Source organism: Protomyctophum parallelum (genome assembly GCF_964188405.1).
Source record: "Protomyctophum parallelum genome assembly, chromosome: 22".
NCBI classification, from domain to species: Eukaryota; Metazoa; Chordata; class Actinopteri; order Myctophiformes; family Myctophidae; genus Protomyctophum; species Protomyctophum parallelum.
The window spans coordinates 4,873,786-4,893,209 of record NC_139714.1 but is presented as its reverse complement, the minus strand read 5'-3'; positions in this window follow the sequence as shown (position 1 = coordinate 4,893,209).

The window sequence follows — 19,424 nt, the reverse complement described above, 5'->3', positions numbered from 1 at the left end:
CTTTGAGTGCTACTGTACATGCTACAGTATACTGTAGCAGCCTATAATGTAGCACTCAAATTGTTTGGTGCTGAGATTGTGAGGCTGAAAATATATAAATGGGAAAGGCAATCTGTCTTTAGCACACTGCACACTTTTCTTCTATTGAATGTGTGATCTGCAAACAATGCTCCAAAGTTGCTTTCTCTAGAGTCTAGCACATTGAATCTCCAGGGTGCAATAGAAACATTTATTTTGTTCCCTTTTTCATCTCTGGAACAAATATTCTTTTGACATTTTAGGAGGTGGTCTGTGGAGATTGTATTGATATTTATTTTGATTTTTTTTTCTTCTGCTTGTGGTATAGGCTATAATTATGACACCTCACCTATCCACATAATTTGACTTGGATACCTTTTTTTGTAGGCTACTTTCCTCTTTTTCTTCACTTCACTGTGTTGTAAGTTAACTTAGGAAAGTGTTTTTAGTTTAGTGACCGTGTACTGTGATTTTGTTGGACTTAACTCTCACTGTCTGCATGGAATAGTGTTGTTTGATCTCTTCTTTAACTTTGATGTATACATTGTTTGGATTCATTTCAACCAGATCAGACCAACGGAGATGTGGCCTGGTCTTACAAAGTGTGGTCTTTGCCAGCCGCTGGTGCATGATGAGTTTTACTCGACTCAACCTGCAGTCGGTGTCATGTGGTGTCTGGTAAGTGTGATTCCAGGTTGTCTAAACCTAATGTCGTCCTTCAACGTCTATTGTCTAAACCTAATGTCCTCATTAGGTTTCAAAACTCCTAAAGAGCATTTTTCACACTCCATCTAAATTCTAAAGGGCGGGTTATTACATTCTAAACAAAATAATGCTTCAGTAACAATATATTTGATTCCTGCATGATGATGTAGTCTAATCGGGCTCTAAGCACAGAGAGTAACTGAAGGCCAACATACAAAAGATGCTTCAACAGTAAGTGTGGCTGAGTGGTGGTTTCTAATCATCACTTTCAGTAGTGAGATTCCATGTTCAAATCCCAGTCAGAGTATTTCAATGTAACTGTAATTTGACAGCAGTTTGACATCATCCTCAGGGAATAATTTCTCTGCTAACCGGCAGAGTCTCCTTGCCATGGGTGCGCAGCTTGTCAAAGGTGGAGGCTTGTCAGTTAAAACCTCCAGGGGCCTGTTGTCAATCCGTCTACGATGGCATTTCTGGCAGGAGAAAGAGAGCTGTCTTTGTTTTGGGGGAGTTGGTAGCTGCCTTCAGGTTGATGTTGGGAGCAAAAAGAGCCCTATCTCGCTAGGAGGGTAAATAGAGGGTTAAGCGGATGATTTTACGCTGATCCTGGCAGAACATCACATTTTGCTGGGGCAAAGAAAAGATGACTTCTACAATAGAACCGCAGCTGCGAGGCACGGAGCCAATAATGGTATGTAAATATTATGAACCCAGGCTCACCAATAACTGTAAATCCGTTCAGCATATTTCTTCTAAAGGATACAGTAGACTAGACAATAGAATAGACATTGCGTTATAACCTGGTGCAGAGCTTTTGCGGAAAACAGTTTAGTTCCCATTATATTGACACTAAACATTCTCCGTTTATAGCAGCAACGGCAGATGATGAGACATAATTACCAGGGGAAAAGCAGCACTAGGTGTTAATTTAAAATTGCCCAGAGCGCATTTTGGAGAACACACAGCCGCAGAGAAATGGAGAGGTGTTTGCCACGCTCTGCAGATCTCTCCAGGGAGATGGGGGGGGGGGGGGGGGGGGAGGAGAGGAGCAGAACTTTCAAAGGGAGAATTTGCAAGAATAGATGACACGTTTTATCTCCTGCTTCCACTTTTGCTATTCTCTATGTGCTCTGCTGTGCTTCGCTGCAGCTTATAGCAGGCTTTTATTTTATCTTTTTTAACTACAGCTTGAACAGCTCTGGGTTTGTTTGTTTTTTACCATGAGACATGAGAAATTAATTAAGTTTTTTATACATTTAACCTTTTGTGCGTGCGTGCATGCGCACCCGTGCACATTTGATCATGTCATAGATAGAATGTCACTCACCAAAAATAGCCAAGCTCACAACATGCAATTATGTGAGCTGTTTCCGGTGTTGAACTTTTTAAGTATAAAACTGTCTTACGTGCATTATGCTACATGTGGCCGGGGCTGTGCCGAGTGCTTGTGTAGCAGGCTACGTGTTAAAGTGTGATCTCAGAGGACTTTAATAAATCAGCACTGTCGCATTTCTGCAGTAATTCTCTAAAGGTTCATTACAACAGACAAAGTATAGTTCAGCCTCTGACACTGTAGAACAGAACACATTGCAACGTGAGAATGTGCACCATCAAATTACAGAGATCTTTCTAGTAAGGTTGGACATCTTAAGTTACTAGTTGATTTTAGACTATTAACCTAACCTACTGTTGGTTACCAACTGCAACATTCAAGTGATGAACACACAAAACTAAACTTTTTTACTCAAGTCAAACTTTGAATACAGGACTTTTACTTGTAAGTATTAGCATATTTAGATTGTGGAATTGGTAGTGTACCAGCTTATGTTCTAACTTAGAAGTTCTAAGATCTCAGTAGAAAAATGCACGGGATCACACACCACAGTCTGCACTTGAGAGCATTAACAAGGCTGCATTTACACAAGCAGCTCATGCTTGCTGCAGATTGTATATCACGGTGCCACTGCCAGTGTAAATGGTGCATTGTAAATGGTGCTGGATGGGAACAGCCGCTCTACCCCTGAGCCACCGGCAATTGCAAGCTACATTTAATTTCACACCGTAATACATCAACCAATTTCTCTCCACTCTCCAATATTACAATGCTGCTCCCATAATCTTTTGGAATGGTTTTTTTATTTTATTTTTACAAGCAAACCCAAAGTGAGGCAAAGGGACTTTTGCATATTAGGACATTCATCACACAGGACTATTTATGTATTTGTGTGTGCTGTAAATGGGTAAGTGTAATAACGCCTGTATAGTTGCCTTGACAAAGGCCCATCAATCCTCATGCTGCAAGAAGCAATTGTACAACACTTGAACCTCACTGGTTCTCTGATTGCCGTTCTATCCCAACTCTTTGAGTCATCCTCTAAGGTCATCAAATGGAGCCCCATGTCGATGGCACTCATGTCCAGCCAGAATGGAGGGCCTCTTGACATCACTCCACCCACTCTGGTTGTGTGATCCGCTCCAGTGAGGTCACTCTATAAAGACCTCTACCATGCCAGCCATGTTAGAAATGTTGCACTTGCGCTCTCTCTCCTCTCCTCTCTCTCTCTCTCTCTCTCTCTCTCTCTCTCTCTCTCTCTCTCTCTCTCTCTCTCTCTCTCTCTCTCTCTCTCTCTCTCTCTCTCTCCTCTCTAATACTTTCTTTTTCACACGCGTTTCTCTGTGGGGAAGGCATTAAATACAAGTATCTCACCCTCTCTATAACCACTTTCTGTCTCTCTGTCCCTCTGGGGCAATCACTTTGCATGGTTACGCTTGGTCAGTTCAACCTTTCAGCTCAGTTAGGCCTTTCTTGTTTCTGTTCTGCATACATTATGCGCGCGGATAAACATGAGGTCAGGTTGGGTTGTCGGGCATCAACCTCGCAAGGCTTAAAGGGAAAAACTTCACTGATTTGGAACCTAAACCTAATTCTTCTGGTGTGGGGAAATCATTTATGCACTATGCAGTACCATGATACTGACCATGCAGCACCTATAGCTTTGGTAGCAGATAGGCCCTGTATACACTAGTACACTATCCAAAATGCAACAACACTATTAAACGTCCTATAATTCAACTATATATTAAATGTCCATGGTATTTTCGTCCATCGGCATCCATACTCTCTCAGAATCCTGTTAAATTTTCTCACACACTGTCTTCAAGTTCTCTCTATGTTAGTTGACCAGCCACAGCCCACTGTTATTAATTGACCTATAGCTAAGCCCCTCCCCAAACTGCTATGGTCCAATCACAGCTGAGCGTAACATGGGTTAGACAAAACTCTCCACCAATAGTTTTCCTATATGACAAGTAAGACCACGAATGTGGGAAGCGTGCGTGTGTTTTTGTGTGTGTGATACAGCTGCGCCCTCTGGTGGGTGGTGTCACAGCGTGACAGACAGACAGACAGACAGTTTTGCTTAGCTTCCATAGTAAGCTGCTCACGTTCGCAATAAAACATTGTTGCGAATTCAGTGAGCAGCTTACTATGGAAGCTAGGCAAAACATTGTTTTAAAACCCAGAAATGAAACAGAGGAGCGTAGAGTGAGAGCGGATGGATGGCACATGTTGGGTGTGCTTATGCTACCACCTAGCGGACATTCAAAGAAAGCTGGTTATGGCAGAAATAGACTGAGGGCCCTAACACATGCCATGCCTTACCCGTAGCGGGTTTAGAACCTTCCATTATCCGTAAACGGTATCTTGCGCCCACGCAACCTACTATACAGACTCCTATATTTGCGAGTGGAGGTGTGGCCGTATAGGCGTGTTGATGCGCTTTCCTTGAAATTGCTGTCTTTCCCACACAGGTTTAGGACGGCGGGCAGCGCCTCCTCAAACCACCCGCAATGCCAATTCCGTTTGATAGAAGAAGGCGCTCCTGAGTTGGAGCTGCCTCGACACACCCAGAACATTCATAGCTCAGAGGTCTCGTTCTGTCTTAATTCTCGTACCAGATCTCTGTGATTGTAATTGTGTCATTTCCTTGTGTCCATTTATTGTCTATTCAAAGAAGTTATTTGATTTGTGCCCTGCATTGTGTGCGATTCCATTCGCACGTTCAGTTTCATCACTCCATTGTGCAGCAAATATCGGTAACACGTAGATCAGAGGTTTCCCTCTTTAAATGCTTAAAATTTGACTGAGTCATGGCATAATGAAATGAAGAGTGTTCTTGGCTGTTATGCATCCATATGGTTCTGTGCGCTGTGACGACACAAACCACACCTATGCATAATGGGTAGCGGAGGTGTTGTTCTGGCAATTGTTACGGGATAGCATTGAGTAATTCCGCAATGCTAAATCCCCCAAATTATGGATTTAGTGTCTCTGACGCAAGATAGGGCCCTGGGCGAAGTAGCTGCCTGTCTGCACCCTAGTGGAGCTGGTGTTTCAGCCAACTGGTAGTGGTTAGTGCAGCTGCCAGTGAAATGAAAAACATGTACAAATATCCATCTGGACACGTGTCTCTTCAACCGGCCGGTCTGGAGGAGACAAAAAACATATTGCTATGTGGAAGCTAGCCTACTGGTTGGTTGGTCAGCGATTGGCTTGAAACATTTGAAGCTTAATTGGTTCGGTCAACAAAGAGTGCAATAGTCTTTTCTCGCCAAATGCATTTGCTACTGTAGTTAAAATAATATTGTGTCAGTTACAGTAATTATTTGACCTTGAATCTGGTACACAGCTCTTGTGGCAATATGTCATTCTCCAAATCTGGCATGTTCATTTAATTATCAAAGTGTGAAATAAACTGAGAGGGGAAAAAATAGTTGATGAAATAAAACATAGACTGATACACAAACTTGGACACACCATCAGTGTTGTTTCCTGGAGTCACTGAGTGCTTCAGGTCTTGCAAGTTGCAACAGACACCCTCCTCCAGGTGACCTGACCGAGGCTGATCAGAGTCAGACCCCGGCCTGTGTCCAAGTGGCATGCTACTGCCCCCGCTCTGTTGGGGCGCCTGCCTACTGCCTAGTGAGATATGTTACCCACTGAGGGTTGGCGCCTTCGTCTGAACAGAAGTGAGTTTGTGTGTGTGTTTGTGTGTGTGTGTGTGTGTGTGTGTGTGTGTGTCATCATACATACTGGGGCTCTTTTTAAATGTTTGTCCATGTTTGGTTTTAGTTTTTAGCTTGTGTTTTTAAATAGGCTCTATGTTTTATGTTGCACTGCCAATAACTGAGGGGAAACGATATTTCATGTTCTTTTGTATGCAAGTACATAGGAAAATGACAAATAAAATGATTCTGATATATATATATATATATATATATAATGTGTGTCTGACAGAGTTGACATGAATCAGTTATGAAGTGCATAAATATCCCATTTTAGAAAAATGTTATGCAAAAAACCTGTTCCTTCTCAAGATTGGTAGTTGAAACCTGTGTCTACAAATACAACCATTTCATTTTAATGTTTCTTAAAAAAAACTAAAATCTGTTTTGAAAAAAGTTTTGTCCCTTGGCCTTATCTCAAGAATGAGCAATACCTCTTGGGGTGTTTTATTTTCCCCGGTTGCAGTGTATTTACAGTAGAAACACTAGTCTAACAAACAAAAGAAACACTGAAGACTAAACTTACAAAAGACAGAAAATAGGAAACCAACCCCAGAACTTAGACTCTATCAGGCTAAAACCCTTCCATCAAGGGCCCCCTAGCAACTCTCCCTGGGTGTTACCTTCTGGTTGCCCCAAGCCCAACTGAACTGACTCACTGCCCCTGCAGCCTCCCTCTTATACTAGGCAAGACTATACCAAGGAACAGTTCTGTAATTGGTAACACATTTAACTCAACATCTGGCTAACCCTGGCCCATGAGTTAACTTACACAATTATCTAGTTTAACTAAACCAATTCGAATACATCTCAGATAACTTACACAACATCAAGATAAATAGAAAACATAACACCAGATCTCTTTTAACACAGACAGACACCCCTCCTGCTCTCTAGCACTTGGTACCTTCCTCCACTCAATCAAGAGGATCACCAGTACTGCAGGAGAGCCAGGTGCCAAACAATCATAATTAAACACAATTGACACCAAACAAGCAAACATATATGCTGTGACAATATTTGCAAAGTACTTGTTCTCTTTTACCATTCACTGTGAGCTACAATACAAATATGCACTCATGTCCATTAACACAGTCTTCAAAGCCGGCTGGCAAAGTTAGGGATTCAACTGTGCAATTTAGGTATGAGTATTGTTCTCCATCAGTGTATGTGTAAGGGCACGGGCTGCCCTGTGACAGGTCATAACTTCATAATCGTGCACCCCTACTGCCGTACCATAATTAGTAATTCTCAAATTGTTTAATTACAAGGACCCACAGCTTGACATGCATTTAAAAAATCGACAGATCTTTCATCTCTGAGACCCCACTCTTTGCTATAAAATCCAAACTCTAAGTATGTATGAATGGAACCAAAATAATGGAGTCCATTTGGTTCCATTTGTACACTCAAAGTTAGACTTCTGGGGTTCCCTGGACCACACTTTGAGAACCATTGCAATAGTAGAAAGAAGAGGGGAAGCCAAGTGATGTCCACATGTGCAAAGTCAGAATGTCCCGATTAGGCTTCAGCACGCGGTCAGCAGAAATGCTAATTGGTTTAGCTAAGAGGGTTGCCTTTTCATTCCCTGTCCGGCAATGTATATAGGCCTATATGGCCCCATTATAACATTGACCTAAAAACTGACCGCTCATTAGATGCAATGTAAAAAGTGACCACACACAGCACTCACTTGTAAAAATGCATCACACTTTCAGGAGCTGTTTTCCTCCCATGTGGAGACAAAACGTTTAGGATGGATGTTTACTGTGATCCCTTGCTCTTGAAGTATATATACGTTAGTTTTGTGTGTTAACAATTATAGCGATTCTCAAAACAGCTGTCCCCCAAACCCCACTTCCAGTCGCAGAGGGAGCGGGCTGCCTACAATCACACCACCAGAACCTGCTTGATAACACAGGTGTATCCTCTGAAACCTAATTTATGCTACCACGGTATAGACCAGCCGATACCGGCAGACCTCCAAGCTCACAGCGGTCACATCCACGACGCGATGTGAGCTTGTATGCCAGCCACAGGAGGAGGTTGAATGAACAGGTTTGGGGATCTGTTGGGAATTGATTACATGAAACGCAGACTGGGCGCGTGCAGTCAAGGTTTGTAAACAAAAATATCTGACCCCACCTAATCAATGTTTAGTGTCAATGGAGAGTGGCAGCAAGCTTTCACCCTGGATTTTCACAAAGAGAGTGACTTAATTCTCATAACATACCTGATAAAGAGTCCGATTGTTCCTCCAGGAGATTAAAGACCACAGCAGTGAAAGGTTCTGTTCTAATGGTGCAACTGTGTGCTTTCAAAAGGTGTGGAATCTGCGGTATGCCTCCGTTGATGGTGAAGTAGAAGGGAGTGGGAGTAGTGAGATGCAGAATGCCGTTTGAGCCGTTGGAAGAATAAGGCTTGATGTATACTGTATGCTTTGTTGTGCACCGGTGTTGTACGGCAAAATAACTGCAGATCTACAAGCTCATGTCGGGCTGCAGCACGACACGTTGAGAGTTTGTAGATTGCCAAATTTCGGCACGTGACACTGATGCGCAACGAAGTCTGAATCCAGCTTAATGCACTGCTTGAAGGCACAATGGTTTGATTTGTACAGAAAGACTTGTATGCGGCCTTCCAGAGAATGACGGACCTTGCTTTTTGTTCTGCCGGTGAAAACCCTGTGGGTGACCCCTTGACCCCTCACAAAGAATTCCTATCGATTTTTCTGGTCATGTCATCAAATTGTGTGTGCATTGAATGGTTGAGTACTTCTCATCTGAGCCAGAGGTTCCTGCACCTCTATTACATTCTCATTCTGCTTGGAAGACACCGAGCTAAACGAAACGATGCGAGTAAACCATACAATTGATTGAAATAATAAAAAGCGGATCTGTCACAAATAGAGTCCCGTCTCCATTGGGTATGACTTCAATGCTCAACAATCATTTATTTGAGGGTTTTTTTTAGCCTCAAATAATGCCCTTTTAGAAATTGGAACCCAGGTCTCCCCCATAGAAAGCCAACATCTTAACCACTAGCCTGAAGGGGAATTCCCCCTTGGGCACCAAATGCTTGATCTCCCCTGCCCAAGGGGTGCAGCTGTCGGCACGAGAGCAAGCTGGCTAAATGTCTTTGAATGGCTTTGAATGTAAATCTGTCAATTTTCCAAATTGTAAGCCTACACTAACTATAATCTATTTTAACCATGACATTTATTTTTATTTTGAGGACCTACTATACTTGTAGGGAACATTGGTGCGGGCAAGTATAGTATGCACGCCACACACAGCCTCTCACTGTCTCTCCCACATCACAGTGTGCTTACCGGTGTGATACGGCACCCGACTCCGTCCAAGTGCTGCAGTCTTCATTATGCTCTCATCAGCCTAAGTCAATCACCTTTGGGGGAGCAGCTATAGTAATGGGCTTTACCAATCAATGAACCGGCCTTCCCACACTAGCTCTAGCCCGCCTCACTCGACTCATTTGTCTCAGCACAATATAGTTACAAACCTGCAGGGCTTGTTGTTGTTGTTGTTGTTGTGTTGGCACGTTCCGGTAACTGCCACAATGATCCAGCAATGCTGAGGACTTCTTCTTTCTGTTCTTTCTGCGAGGAAGGGCAAAGTACTCGATTTAAAGAGGAGAGCGGGAATTCTCCCACGCCTCAGCCAAACAAAGGCAGGTCCGGTGCGTCACAGGAGCGGGACACAACGGCATAGAGAACACACTGGAGCAGCACGGACAATTAAGCCTCTTTTAAAACACAGGACGAACACTTCGATGCTACTGCATCTTCCTCAGATTCAAAAAGGAGCTTGCATCAGTAAATGTCCAAGAGCATTACATTTCAACTGTTCTGAGCTTGTAGAGTGGCTATTTTTGGTGACTGTTCTCCATGCTGTAGAAATATAGTAATTCTACTATATTTGTGATGTCATCACAACTTCAAGTATAGCGATAGAGGAACACACAAACCCTATCATTCCTCAGTGGGAGATATATGGCGTCCATCAGAAAGCCTTGCTCGCTCTAATCTGCCTGGCTCGATGGGGGCCCTCGGGGGCCTCGGCGTGGGCCCATCTGTCTTCATCAGTGAGCCGGGCTGCAGGCTTGGGGCCAGGGGGCCCCGCTAAGCACCAGCTGCTGGCTGCCTTTTACCATGATTTCCATCAAATGGGACAGAATTTAAAGTAGGGGCTTTCTGTGCATTTAGAATTTTCTGATATTCCCCAGTTTGATAATGACATGAATATAGGCCTAAATACCTGCAACAAGTGTGGAATTCTAGCTGTGGAATGTTAGCTACTGTAGGTACTTTTCTTGATACGTACTACTTTTTTTTCCCCCTACTACATTTATTGGGAGGATGTGAAGTACTAGTTACTTTTAGCCCAGCTTTTTTATTCATTTATAAAAAGCCACACACCGTGTTCTTCACTGAAGGGTGTTATCAGGACGGCTGCCTTTCACTGAGGTTTTTATGTTCTGCATTTTATTCTCGTATTGTTCCGTTTTGTTTTAATTCAAAAGTGTGTGTTTATTTTGCACTCTCTTAACCAGAGAGTTAGTAAATTGGACCGTGCAAGTTAGCTCTGTTCTTGGACTATTTTTGGCAAATATTCCGCCCAAGAAAATGGATGCTGGCGTTCAAGTGCGGTCAATGCTCTGTGTCTTAATGCATCAATGCTTAATGTTTTATTTAAAGGACTTAACGTTGTTGTGGACATTTGCTCTACATTATTATCTTTATAGGCTACAAATTACAATATGAACAAAAAACAACACTGCTGACAAGATCCTAGATATATAGATATATAAAGGAAACAAGGATCGTAGAGTTAGAGTGGACGGGTGGCAATCCTTAGGTGTGCGTATGCTGCCACCTGGCGGCACAGAAAAAGTTAATTTTGAGCTTGGGTTTTGATGTACAATATTTTTCACCTGTATTTATTCGTTTTATAGTTTTGATAGTACATTCTTTGGAGTGGTTATGCCTGTCAGCTGGTCAGACAATGCTGCTCCACTTGTTTACGACAGAGAAACGGGCGTAGACAAAGCCTATACGATAGCTCCCGAACCACACGTGAGTTTTGGAATGAGGTCCAAAGTCACGTCGGAATGATAAATGCCGAAAATTGCAGTGATCTCCCCATACAACCATTACTTGGTGTAAACCACGTTGATAATGAGGCACAGCACATATAGTGCAAAGTGTGAATGGCCCTTTAGGCTGCTCAGCACATACAGTATAGTGCAAAGTGTGAATGGCCCTTTAGGCTGCTCAGCACATATAGTGCAAAGTGTGAATGGCCCTTTAGGCTGCTCAACAGTGCCACTTTAGGTCACCCAGCGGAATTGCAAGCCATTGCAACAGCAGAGACAATTCTAGCAAACAAGAAATTGACAAGGCAAGCTATCTATCACGCAAACATAATTATCTATATTGTGCTGAAGGTTCGAAGGAAGCGCAATATGCAACAACTTCATGCAAATAAGTTAATTGCACTTGCATGTTTCAACCAAAGCTCAATATACCACTATCTCCAACTCTTTCCCAACAATTTAAAATGTAGCCTATGGGGAAATAAATACAAAACAACATGACTCACTTATAAAAATAATTCATCTCCACAACACATTCAACACATCCATAACAAATTACAGATACAGCACAATAGAAACAATAAAATATTAAATGTGTACGCCCAAGGCATACTAGGAAGTCCTGCCCAGCTTCACATTACAGTTAAACAAACAAAACACTGTTGTAGATATTATTTTGTCTTGTTTATACTTTTCATTGGTTCAATATGTATAAACACAGCCTTAATTACTTTCACTTACACTTTCAAACATGTTCAAAATCAAATAGCCGACATGACAATGCATTGTACAGAAACATTTAATCTGCATGTTGCTGAACAGAAATTATGTATTTCCATATTACATTTTCTTCTCGTTTTCCATAAATTCCCTATTTACTAATTTAACTATTTTTGAGTGGTGCAACCACTCCAAGGAACAGCAATGTCCGTGTTCCCGTGTTCACCTGTGTTCATTAATGAGCACCAGTATAATGAGTACCAGTAAGGGGGGGGGGGGAGGAGGGAGGGAGGGAGGGAGGGAGGGAGGGAGGGAGGGAGGGAGAGAGGGAGAGAGGGAGGGTGGGAGGGAGGGAGGGAGGGAGAGAGAGGGAGGGAGGGAGAGAGGGAGAGAGGGAGAGAGGGAGAGAGGGAGAGAGGGAGGGAGGGAGAGAGGGATTTAAATCTACGAGGACAGATTGTGCCAGTGCTTTTCAATAGGAGATTGCATAAATCTGCGTTTTATCTTTATAGATAAAACCACTCCGTTCTCATTGAAAAGCAATGGCAGAATCTGCACGGAATCAAAGTTCAATGTGACCACACCCTCAGTCTGTCTTAAAAATACTTCACCAATCAAAAGCATTATCAAAGGCATTTGACTAAACTACACGTTGGATCCCAGCAGCGTGGATATCTACAGTAAAGTTGAGTTGAACCATTCCCATAACGTACACTCTTTGATGTACATATCTCTGTACAGACGAAGATCCCGCTTCCCATGGGGGCAACCATGAAGTTCGAAAGGGGTAGGCTATTAGATTCCTCAGAAAAGGGCATTAAAAGGTTGAAAGCAATAACTTTCACACATGCGTATAATTTTTTTCCTCTTTGTATAATTGGAGCCTTTACTTGTACTCTACAAGTATAGGCTGGTGGTGAAGGCTTTTTTTTATATATATGTGAGCATTTGCTTGCTATTATGGGTGGTGAACTTGTGTGTGTGTGTGTGTGTGTGTGTGCTCGCGCACGCCTGCAATAACGGCATTCTCTGTTGTCATCCCAACCATTGTTGCCATGGCTTCAAGATCCTGTGTGATAGAAGTGCTCAATGTTCTCCTTTTATCTCCCATCTTGTCTCCCTTCTTTACTGTCCATCTGCCAAGTCCGCCAGTCTGGCATCTGTCCGCCAGTCTGTCCATGTGGTGCCCTTGTTTTTTTTTCTGCGCTTCCTTTCACCACAGTGGTGAGCAAGACATTATCTCTCTTGTTCGATAAATTGATTCCTTCATTCTTCCCACAATTCATCTCTCCTTGCTTCAGTCATCCCCATTCATGTCTCCATCAGGCCTTTGTCATATTTCTTCCTTTTCTACAGTTTTCCTCAGCCTCCCATTCACCTCTAGTACCATAGAGTCGACAAGCCAGTACTTACGGCCCAGGCCGTAGCGTAACGGTCTGGGCACCGGACTGGTGATCCAGTCGCGGTGTGCCGCGGGTTCGACTCCCGGACCCGACACGGCCTTTACCGCATGTCATCCCCCCATCTCTCTCCCGTTTCCTGTCAGCCTACTTTCTGTCCCTTAAAAAATCAATAAAAGGCGTAAGCCGCAAAAAGAAATATTGTGGCACTGAATATGGACTCAGCGTTGGATTCCTATTGATAAGATGTGCATTGCAAAATGTACCAATACAAACTGTCACTTGTGATCTTTGTCCCAGAGCTGACTTGCTGGGTTAACATAGAGGTGTGAAGTGTAGGCACTTCTCTCTCTCAAAGGGAAGTCGGTACACCAACTGTTACTAAACCTACTAACAAGTTGTAATAATCCGTATAATGTTATTATTGTAAAGCAGTAATGTCATGGGTTGAACTGCTTTTAATAGTGGAGTAAAGTCATACAGAGACTAGAGGTTAAAATGTCCTGTCCCAACCCTCGCAGGAGGGAATCTGATAAGGATACCAGCCATAAATACCAGCTCTCTCACAGGCCAACTGACACAGCAGGAGGGGATCTGATAAGGGCACATCTTCACTATCTCCACATAGCCACAGCACATGTGCTGGATTCACTTCCTGGGTCCACAGACCAACTGCCACAGCGGGGGTGCCGTGGACACATCTCCAGTCCACTGTCCCTAGAGCAGGATGGGCACACTCAGCACATGGGGAAAGCTTTAAGCTGACCAATGACTGAGGGCCTGACACAAACGGCCAATCACAGGAATGCTCAGAGTAGAACCAGTTCATATGAGTGAGCAAGGGTTTTTCTTGGTTCAGATTCTGTAAACCACCCAAGAGAATCCACATGCCTCGTGTACCTGCACGAAGAACCAAACCTGTGTATTACACTGCACAGCAACTATAAGCAGCCTCACACTGACCAATGGTAAATATGAATTCATGCAATATTAATGAATAATGCTATCTATGTGTTAGTTATGCTGTAAACCTGTAATGTACAATGACGAATGTATTATGTGTATTTGTCTCATATACAGGTTTTTTACCTAATCTACAAATGGTTACTAATCTAATCAAGGCCTGAACAAGGGCTAACAACTAACCCGATTTAAGACAGCTAGGCTCGTTGTGTTAAATGTATGTATGAAATCATATAATAAAAATATATATAATACAAGGAGTTACGTTATTTTAGATTGTGAATGGCCGAGATTCGAGTAAATACTTTGACCCTATGTGAAGCTGTAATCCTTTCAGAGGGGCTAGATAGCACGGTTAATGTTAAAACTAACTAGAAAACTGTAGCAAACTATAAATCTGAACAAATATCTTAAAAAAAAAAAAAAGCCAGTACACTAATTATAAGCTAACATTTTCCCATGGAGAAACGGTGCTCTAGTCTACACTGTAAATATTGTGACAGAAAGTTTAGTTCACTGCGATTTGTGGAAGCAATTCAGATCTGATCATTATACTAAAGTTACCATTTCACTGTCGAATAATATTTTATCAAGGTATAGTCCGCACAACTCCAAACAGTCTCAAACTTCTTGAGCATTCTTACCGGGTGCGCGGTCGGGTAAATAACTTAAACAGAAATTTCTCTAAAAGAGAAAACCAGCACTCACGGAAATCATGTTTTAAGGCACTCTTAATTTATTTAATAATGTTGACATGGCCCAGGCGGTGGCGTAACCGTCTGGGCACCCGTCGCAGTGTGCCGCGGGTTCGACTCCCGAGCCCGACACGGCCTTTACTGCATGTCTTCCCCCATCTCTCTCCCGTTTCCTGTCAGCCTACTGTCTGTCCCTTCAAAAAACCAATAAAAGGCGTAAGCCTCAAAAAAATATCTTTAAAAAAATAATAATAATGCAGCAGCAGCAATGAACGCGTTTTGGCGTTCAAGCCTTCATCAGCGTTGTCTCGAATAATATGGCTGACTAAACAAAACTTCAGGAGTGAAAACGAGTCCATTCAAAAGAACAGACTTATTAAATTGCTTTCCTTTCGTCATTCTGTTCCTTCTTTTCAACTGCAAACGTAAAAGTCACTGTCAAGAGCCATATAATGCGATGTGTTCAAGTCCCACATTTTACTAAGTGCTTTGCTACCCTAAGTCAGAGCAGCTCAAACTGAATCAGCAATCACATGGGGTGAAGCTGGTGGAAAAACAGGCAAAAGTCCAAACACTAAAAGCAGGTGAAACTCAGGAACACTCAACAAAGGTGTTGCTTCCTCGCCTTTTAGCCCCACCTCCAAGCGAAGTGGCAAGGCGGAGGGGCGAGGTTAACACACTTGCTGTAGATGTACGGCAATTAATACATAGTATGTAATGGGTACACTTGGATACCTCATGGCTGCTGCAAATCATTGGAGCAAACTGTATCGCATGGAAGCGCAGGCAAGGCAGGAGTCGAGCGTAAGTGCGGAAGGCACGCTGCCACTCAAGTGACTACGAAAATAGTAGATCTACAAGCTCACAAGGCATCATAATGCAACACGTTGAGGGCTTGTACATTTTTGTTTCTTTCAATTTGTTATAATTAGTGATGGGAGATGAATCGGCAAACGCATCGGTATCGGCCGATTTGAGTTGTTTTTAGATTAATCAGCATCGGTTCGATTAATTAATCTGTCCGATTAATCGGTCTGTCTTTATAGATAAACAAGCCCAAAGTAACAGCTTGAACAGATCTACAAGCTCACAATATTAAATATAAAGGTATTTAAGTTAAATCTGACTTGCCTAAGCCTGCAGTGCAGACACCCTGTTACATGTATTTTTCAGAATAGACAAAATTATTAGAATTTTCACTACAGAATGAGATCATATCGGTTATCGGCCATAACACCAATTAATTATATCCAAAATGGCCAAAATGTCTCATCGGCACATCCCCAGTTATAATTATGACAACGTACACACGGTATAGGTGGTTAAGCTACAGTTTGGACAAGAATAAGGTCAGGCTTCCCCGTGTAATGAATGAATGAATGAATGATCGAATGAATGAAACTCAACCTGAACTGAGCGGTGGCGTATAGGCAGCGAGCGAGGCAGGTGACAATGTGATGCAGTTCACAGTGACAGGATTGATTCGGGGAGGCTGCTTCTCAGTGTAGAGCTAGAGACTAAGTTAATTAGCTCCCTTATAAACACCGGCCTGGCCTTTAGTTCATATCGAGTGAGGCCATGGGCTTGAACGATTGGAAGGGGTCATGGAAGGGGCCCCCCAGGCCTGAGCATGGTGGGGGTCAACCTTCCTATGGAAATCCACTTTGGTCTAAATGGCAATGAGATTAGTACGACATTGATCTCAGCGTTTGATTTTCTCCTGTCTTTCCAACCTACAGCCCCCTATGTTTTCCTCTCCGCCTGGAAGAGGATGTTCTGAGAGAAATGACTTGATTTGATTTTGGGTGTTCCACTGGTTAGGCGATCTTACAACAAAGACACAGGCCTATTATCCCCCTAAAGTTAAACGGACAATTACATATAAACTCAAGAGGAAATGTAGCTGCAAGAAGCGGTAATCGGGCCAAGCGGTTTTAGATGTAAATATAGGACTTTTTCTTATTGCTGCATTCCCTCTTATCGCTGCTTGCAGCTATATATATATTTTTTTTCTTCATATACAAAGTGACCTATAATTATGTTCCACATGAGTCAAGGCACGTGCAAACAAGTTCCATATCTTTTGGCCAAATGAGGTATGAGTTATGCGTGTTCAAAGTGCCTGTGATCAACTAACAAATTGCCAAAATGGAAAATGGTTGGTATTCAACCCTTGCTTTGAGTTGCTTAGTGGATTGGATGATTGCACTCTCCCACAGTAATAAGGAAAAAACAACACATATTGGCCATTTTTAAACTTAATACATTTTACACTCGGTGTTGGGGAACTCGGTAGCGGGTGGAAGATTCAAACGCAGCCGCAGCCCGCCGATTGGCAATATTTTTGTCCAAGATATTTGGTGTCCAGATCCGTTACTATGTGGAGACAGGGGGATCTTTCATGCCGGGCTAGGGGGAGTTATGGGAATTAACGTGTCACGATGTTGTGTCATTAAAGGAGAATTCCATACTAAAAGGCTTTCTTACCTTTCTTTGTAGTCGTTACGTCCCCACCAAAGAGGTCCAGGTGTTATTTTGTGAAAAAGCTCCTTATTGGCTATTTCCCCTACCATAAACCCTAAATGAATTGCATTGAATTGAATGGGAAATGAATGGGGCTATGGGGTGTTGTGCTAATTCACTTATTTCCATCGCTGAAAATTATAATTTCTTTGTATATATCCTCTCTTCATAATGTAAATATTATCCCAAGCGGCACACTTTACTACTTCTTTCGATGGAAATAAGCGAATTAGCATAACACCCCATAGCCCCATTCAATTCCCATTCAATGCAATTCATTGAGAGCTTATGGTAGGGAAAATAGCCAATAAGGAGTTTTTGCACAAAAAAACACCTGGACCTCTTTGATGGGGACGTAACAACTACAAAGAAAGGTAAGAAAGATAAGAAAGCATTCTAGCATGGAATTCTCCTTTAATCCAATTCACTTCTGTAAGCCACTATGATATGGTGTAACTACAGGGACCACCCCTCCCTTCTGTATCCCAGCTTTTCTGTTTGTTTGGTGTTTCATTTTCTGGCATTACAAAGAAGACTGTTACTATAGAAATAAGTCATTGACCTGACTGCTACTTAGTTTCTGAAAGATGAGTACTACTGTATAGCTACTTTAACTCCGTTCACAATGGAAGAATTTGTGGAAATACTGAAATAGTTGTTATAGTGAAGAATGCACTCGCACTGATGCACAATGACAGAGTTGAATTGACTTTAATATATGAGCGGAGAAGGGCTTCAACATAATAATATGGTAGTTAACGGGGCGAGATATTAAGCTCATGCACGCGTGCACATTTTCAAGTTGGTTGTGATTTCATAACGGGAGAATTGCATACAACTGCTTGTGTACGGTTTTATAATTCCCATTATTTTCTTCTTTTGAGCAGAAACTTGGAATACACACAGTTTTATAAACGAGCCCCCTGGGGAGTTGCCTTGTATCATTGTCACCACAACTATTACATTTGCATCCAATATCAGCTCAGTAAGTGCTTAGTGGCCTCTGTTGCTGCAATATAATATCCTTCATTCCCACGCCTGTAGGATACAGCTATGCTTTATCTCTTAAACCCACACTGAATAACACAGCACATTTGAAGTGTGTGCCCCAACCAACCTGACGGATATGAACTTCAGTTATAGAACTTATTGTTGAAGAAACTTAATAAACAGAAGCCGAATCAGCTCCTGTGTTTCAATGGACTATTTTACATAGAAAGTGAGTGCGTGCGTGCGTGCGTGCGTGCGTGCGTGCGTGCGTGCGCGTACTCAGGAAATGGGTTCACACGAACAAGCTATGGGCCAGTGACTGCAGATGGAATTGCAAACTGCTATTTTGGGAACAGTCACAGATGGAAACACATACATGTGTTGGTTCTTTACCAGGTGGCATGAGCTTTCAAGGCACTGTCACTTCTAATTTAGTAAGAAATGGCTAAGCCTGCAATTATAAAAAATTACAAAACAGAAATTCTAGCATAATTCATACTTTATAATACAGTAATTATGCAATTATATGACATTATTGCATAAGGTGAAACTGTGGGGTGGGTGGTCAACCCAAAGGCAGTACAACTCGATTGGACTCAAACTAGAAAGTGCTTGTCGGATCACAGGTCTCCGCCAGGTCAGGTGAGTTAGTGTGGCCTCCTGGTGCCGCTACAATAGGCCAATGTGAAAAGAATGTTAAGCAGTGGATATTCATCCATTGGGTGCTTTGGTAAAGAAATTCGTTTTTAATCAGGGTTTTTAACCCCTTCCCAGATAAACCAGACACACCAAACCCATGTCTAGATTTAACCAAGAGATCATGGCTGAATATTCACTATACCAATCATTTCACATTAACCCATTTAGACCTGAGGCCGATTCTAAAAACGCCTTCTAAATTCTGACCTACGTTATCTGGAAAATTTTGGTCAGATTTTAATAATGATAATGATGATAGATAGATTATTTGACTCACTGTGGAATATTTAGAGAATATTACACAGGGGTCTGCTACTTTCAGAACCTCTTGAAGCATGGCAGTTTCCCAACTCTGTGATTGTGGAGCAAAGGGTGAACAAAATCTGACACCAGGACCATTGCATATGTGATGTCAATAGCAATGCGAAAGGTTCCTGCGTCGAAACAATTGTGCAGTGCTACAGTTAGAACATAGAGAAAATAGCTCACTAGCATTGCTATCAAGATGATCAGAATAATTTTAAAAGCCCTTCTC